Source organism: Papaver somniferum, chromosome 10 (assembly GCF_003573695.1).
Source record: "Papaver somniferum cultivar HN1 chromosome 10, ASM357369v1, whole genome shotgun sequence".
NCBI lineage: Eukaryota > Viridiplantae > Streptophyta > Magnoliopsida > Ranunculales > Papaveraceae > Papaver > Papaver somniferum.
In genome coordinates this window covers 9,616,998-9,623,755 of record NC_039367.1, presented here as the reverse complement: position 1 = coordinate 9,623,755, position 6,758 = coordinate 9,616,998, and positions in this window count along the sequence as shown.

The following is a 6,758-nucleotide window of genomic DNA, read 5'->3' as shown; positions in this document are numbered from 1 at the left end:
AATAGTTGGATCTGGCTTCAGAATCCCAATGAAGTCTTTAAGTAGTTAACCTAAATGGTTTTAGGAAAAACCTAGGTTAGTGGAGAACCGACTCTAGTACGCAACTAGTATCACACAAGAGGTGTGGGGATTAGGTTTCCCAGTTTCTATAGTTCTCCTTTATATATCTTTCAAATCAGAGTTTGCTTAGTTAGCTTAGAAAAAAGCATTCATTATTCACCGTTAGATGAAATCCTGATTTAAGATGCAAACTAAGTTTTGCTTGAAACTAAAGCAATATCTCTCCACCGTTAGATGGACTTAGCTTGTAACATACAAATGAAATATAATTCATTTAGATATGGGTAACCTTACCTAAACGTATACATAAGGTTGGTTCAATAGTTGTTAACCAAAGTTAGCCATATGAACACTTTTGTCTAATACACATTCATCTAAAATATCTAGATCAACTATGATGATCAATCAATCGTGAATGATAACCAAAGAATCTAATTGTGTTCTTCATAGAGTTATTCAACTATTAACAATCACATAGAAGTATATATGATCCAATTGAAGTAAAATCGGAATGATTCGAAAGAATCAATTCGTGAACATTTAAGCCACGGTTTACAAAGATTGCATTCATTATTATATAAATGTATTTGTTCATGAGTATGAAATCATACTTTGCCTATTTTAGAACTTGAACCACTTATGTTTGCAAACGGGTACGCAAACTTAAGTTCCGGACATTGGCATGAACCAACAGTTTTCTAACGGGTACGCAAACTTTAGTTACAGACTAAACTCAGGTGAATAAGTTTGAAAACAGGTATGCTAAATTAGTTCCCGGACTTCAACAGTTAAATCAGTTCGCGAACGGGTATGAAAACTTAATTACTTTGACTTAACAGTTGAAAAAGTTTGCGAACGGATATGCAAACTTAGTTTCCGGTCCTGAATTATATCATAACAGTTCGCACACTTAGTACACACCGTAATGTATCCAGACATGGGTTTTAGCTCATAACTCCCATTTCAATCATTGAAACATTCTTAGAAGAAGACAGTTGATGCCTCACACACACCCTTAGCTAATAAACAATTTTCAAGTGATCGAATGATCAATACGAAACTTTCCAAGTCGACATCAAATGACTGTCTCACAGAAATCATGTAAGATATTTCAAGGCAATTTCCACATGATCATCTTTTGACATAAAGTCAAGAATAATGATAAATGTAGCTAAGACAGAAAGCTACCAACACGTATTTTGGGAAATAGATAAGCGAGTTATGGTCAGCTCGAAATATCAAATGTGTATGATATGAAAGGCTATATTGTGTACGACTTTTGTCTAAATAAGATATAAGTAAGAATAAAATAGACTTCTGAGGATAGATAAGTTTTAATCTCCATATACCTTTTGTTGATGAAGTTCCTCCGAGTTCTTCAGTAGATCTTTTTCTTCATTTATAAGCGCCGTGAAGTCTAAATCTCAACTAAACAATCTATCCTAGTCCGAAATTCCTATAGGTAGACTAGAAATCAAGACTATAGTTTTGATCAACTAAACTTGACAAACAAGCTTGAGATAGCAACGCTTGCGAGTTCGACCGAGCAACGCTCTAACAGATCAATCCTAAGTTCGTTACACACTCTAGTAAAAATTTATAAAGATAATATCTATGCAATTACAAAGTTCAAAAGATAAACGTTATACTTCGTAATTCAATATGCCAAAGTTGTAATACAACTTGTATATTCCTCCTTGACACTTTGATCATAATGATATGATCTGAAAAAGCGGGGGTCTAACAACACCACCCAATATTTCGCTTAGCAATCTGTATGGACTAACTCCAATATACTTTTCTAGAGAATCAACTAGACAGTCAGACTCAATCTAGATTAAAGTATATCGAGGAGTTAATATCTCTCTCTTGATAAGATTTACTCGAGCTAATAGAATTAGCGAGTCTTCAGTCAAATACAAGGAATAACTTGGTTGGTACCAATAACCAATATCCAAGGATCAATTAATGACAATCAACAACCAAAGGTTGGATTACTCTAATTGATGATCTAACGCACAACCTGTATTATTTCAATTATAAAGATAAAACAATATAATGCGAAAATTGAAATAACACAGACACCAGAAATTTTGTTAACGAGGAAACCACAAATGCAGAAAAACCCCGGGACCTAGTCCAGATTGAACACACACTGTATTAAGCCGCTACAGACACTAGCCTACTCCAAGATAACTTTGGACTGGACTGTAGTTGAACCCCAATCAATCTCCAACTGATCCAAGGTACAATTATGCTCCTACGCCTCTGATCCTAGCAGGATGCTGCGCACTTGATTACCTTAGCTTATCTAACCCACAACTAAGAGTTGATACGACCCAAAATCACAGGCTTTGACAATAAACAATTCTGTCTCACACAGACAAGTCTATCAAAGGATCAATCTGTCTCGCACAGATAAACCCTAAAGGTTTTGTTCTGTCTTTTGATAATAATCAAGGTGAACATGAACCAATTGATAATCCGGTCTTATATTCCCAAAGAACAACCTAGAGTTATCAATCACCTCACAACAATCTTAATCGTATGGTAGCGAAACAAGATGTTGCGGAATCACAAACGATGAGACGAAGACGTTTGTGATTACTTTTTATATCTTTCCTATCAAAGATATCAATATCAAGACAATCAATCTGATTGTACTCGTACGATAGAAGATGCAAGATCAGATCACACGACTACGATAAAAGTAGTATCGGTTTGGCTTCACAATTCTAATGAAGTATTTAAGTCGTTAACCCGGTTTGGGAAAATAAAACCAGAGGTTAAAGGAGAATCGACTCTAGTATGCAAACTAGTATCACACGTAAGGTGTGGGGATTAGTTTTGCACAATACTAGATGACTGCTTTATATAGTCTTTCAAATCAGGGTTTGCAATCAATGTTAGCTTAGTAACAAAGCATTCAATATTCACCGTTAGATGAAAACCTGATTTAGATTCAAGATAATATTTCTCAACCGTTATATCGAACACTTAGCTTGTTACACACACTTGACAATGCACGCTTCTAGGTTTTTTAACCGTACCCAAACGTATGCACTTGTTGGTTCAACAATAGTTAACCAAATGGTTAGCCATATGAGCATTTCATATCAACCATGTTCTTCTTCACCATAACTAGTTCAAATGACTTCAAATGAACTAGTTAGAGAGTTGTTCAATTGCAAGGAAATCTTATGTACTACACAAGACACAATTGAAGCAAAGATGATTTGATTCACTTGAATCGATTTATGAACTTTTATAGCCACGGTTTGCATACTACATTCCTTAGTCTTTATACGTTAAGTTCAGAAATCATCTTCAGATATATAACCTTCTTAAGTTCGCACACTAGGTTCGCGGACTTAAGCAATCGGGCAGAGTTTGCAAACTCTAGCAGAAAATCTCGGCAAAATACCTTCCGTCGGTTCACGGACTGGGTTCACGGACTGGTACACGCAACTAGTTTGTCAACTCCAGCAGAATTTCTCGGGATGAGAAGTTCGGCAGTTCGCGGACTGAGTTCACGGACTTGGCAACAAGCCATTCTTCCGGTTTCTCTTGATCAACAAAGTTCGCAAACTTTGGTTCAAGGAATAGGACTTATACATAAATGTGTTTCCACAATAATGCTTATCTCCATAATTGGTTATGTAATCTAAACTCTCATTCAACCATTGAAACATTCTTAGAGGACGTTATATAGTTGTTACAACATTTCTCGTCAAAGCAATTTTCAAAGTGATTGAAACATATCATGACTTTCGTCACAAGGTAAAGATGAACTTGATCGAAGCGAAAAGCTTACCAACACATATTTCGAGATATAGATTGGCGAGGTATACTCGAATCGCAATACCAAATGTGTATAATCTAAGTCTATATATATAGCACACGACTTCTTGTCTCAAAGAGTAGGAGATAGAGTAGATAGAATTTTGAGTGATAGATAAGTTCAAGTCTTCACATACCTTTTTGTCGAGAAGTTCCACCGGTTCCTTGAGTAGTTCTTCTTCTTGTATGATGAATCGCCGTGAAGTCCTTGAGCTCAACTACACTTTCTATCCTAGTACGAGACTTAGATATAATAGACTAGAAATCAAGACTTATAGTTTTGATCACTCACATTGACAAACATGCTTGAGATAGCAACGCATGCTAGGTCGACCGAGCAATGATCTAACAATCTCCTCCTTTGTCAATTTTAATGACAAAACTATCAATACATATGGAATACAAAAAAGATAAAAAAACTTTAGTAGCTCCTATTCCACATGTCTAATCTTCAACATTCCTCGAAATCTTCGTCACTTCCAAGTACTCCAATGATCCCAAAGGTTGTAAGTTTAACATCACCGTTGTTGAAGATCCGTAGCTATAACAATGAGAAAGCATTGGTCTCGATCATTGTTATACAGTGTCATAGTATTATTACACAGTGTCAAAGTTCAATTGTATCACAACTTCAACAATAATACTATGGTGATATGTATCACTCCCCCTTAGTCAATACTCCATCTTACATGGAAACCACTTCCCCTTACATAATGATCCGAAAACCATATGTATTTTTAGTATGAACTACATATTAATTCTCCCCCTTTTTGTCAATAAAATTGGCAAAGGTACATGAACGGGATCCTAATGAAATTTTCGAAAGAGACGTTTCATAGACTGAAAGAAGAATACATACCAACTAATTTAGATGAAATCATAAAGCCGAAGCTAAATGCATTCATCACGGAGTTTTAAAGATACAAGATAATCCCTCTAATATTCCACAGCCGCACACCCCTCAAGATATGACCATTAATCACAAGTTCAAAAGAACTCTCCCCCATTTTATGTCATTCCCGAAAGAACAAGAAGAGCGACCTTAATTTCAAAAGAACAGAAGGATTTTATTGGATACCAAAAACCATGAGAATGATTTTCTATATCCAAAAGACTCAATCAAATTAATCACAAGTAAACCCATGATTAATTTAATCGGAATACGCAATTGAATTAAACACAAGAGGTGATCAATTCAATTGATTATGCTCAACATAAGCGAACTTATGGAGACATGAAAATACTAAACTAGATAATTACAAGAGAACCCATAATTAATCTAATTGGAATACACAACCAAACTAATCACAAAAGTAATCAATTTAATTGTCAATGTTTTGCTCGACATAAGAAAACTCACGGAGCAATAACTATATAACCAAACAAGATGTTCTTAATGTTTTTCTCGACATAAGCATTGAACTTCAACATTACCCTTTTTATGGAAAAATGATAATGCATCAGGAACACATTTATCATAGGATAAGATGTTCTTAATTCGTTGTGCAAGAAGCACAATAAATAAGTGAAGCTCCTTTTCATCAGGTGTCATATCCTTTTGGTAACGTTTCTCAATTTGATTCTTCAGCAGAAGTTCTCTATCAAAGATCTTTAACTTTCCTACAAGAGAGCTTCGAGAAAGTGTAGAAAGATCATTTCCTTCTATTATGGCATGTTTCCTAGACTCGTATTTGGATGGTAAGGATCTGAGAATTTTTCATACTATTTCCTTTTTAGGTATTGCCTTTCCAAGGAGAAAATATGCATTAACAATCTCAGAAAGTTTAGAATTAAACTCCTCGAAGGTGTCGTTATCATCCATATGGAGATGTTCCCATTCAAATGAAAGGGTGAGAAGTATAGCTTCTTTTTCAGATTCATCTCCTTCGAATACAGTCTCAAAAATATCCCACGCTTCTTTAGAAGTTCTGCATGACAACACATGATGAATAAGATCATCACTAACTGCATGTAAAATGGCGTTTAAACCATCAGAATTCTGTTTTGCAAGAATCCTTTCTTCAACAGTATACGATGCTAATCGTTTGAACTCTGACTCCGAATAATCTATCGTATGTTGGTATCCGTCTTCGATTAATAGCCATGTATTAAAATCTCGGGATTGAAGAAAAGCCTTCATAGCCAATTTCCATAAGGGATAATTAGTCCCTTTAAATCTTGGTGGAACGTTAACTGAATCACTTAATAGATTCATTCTTATAGGTTGGATCGCACCAAACACAAATTTTTAGATCTTTTCGTGTTTGCCTGCTTTGATACCAATTAAAAAGGCGAGGGTACCCAAATATACCTCAAGCTAAAACTTTTCATACCTATAAGTCCTTCTCCGAAAGTGATTGTCTATGGACTGAGTCGAGACAATACAACTAATCGGTTCACACTTCGTGTGATCGTCTATAGATACGAGATCGAGACAATACAACAACGAAGTATGTTTACTTGATATAAAGGTTCGGACTTAACCAAAAGAGGAAGTCTGTTGTTACGAAGGATTAGTTTGCTTGAAAGGCAAACTTCGTGTATTTATAGACAAGGAAGTTTGGACACCAAGCAATTTCCAAAACCGAAAATATTCTCAAGATATTCATTAAAGCACATATTCGGTTTCCATAATTCCTGGAAATGCTCTATCCAAAAATAACAATCGAAATCTCTCGAAAAATCTAATTAGTAAATGCACATTACTAATTTTGTAATTTGCCTAAAAAGTGAAATTAATAACCTTAATTAAAATATTCTTAACTTACTTATGTTTTGATCCTGGGATTCTCTTCCCTTATCCGTTAGGGTATATCTTCGAACAATTATAGAAATAAACATTCACAGCACGTGTTCAA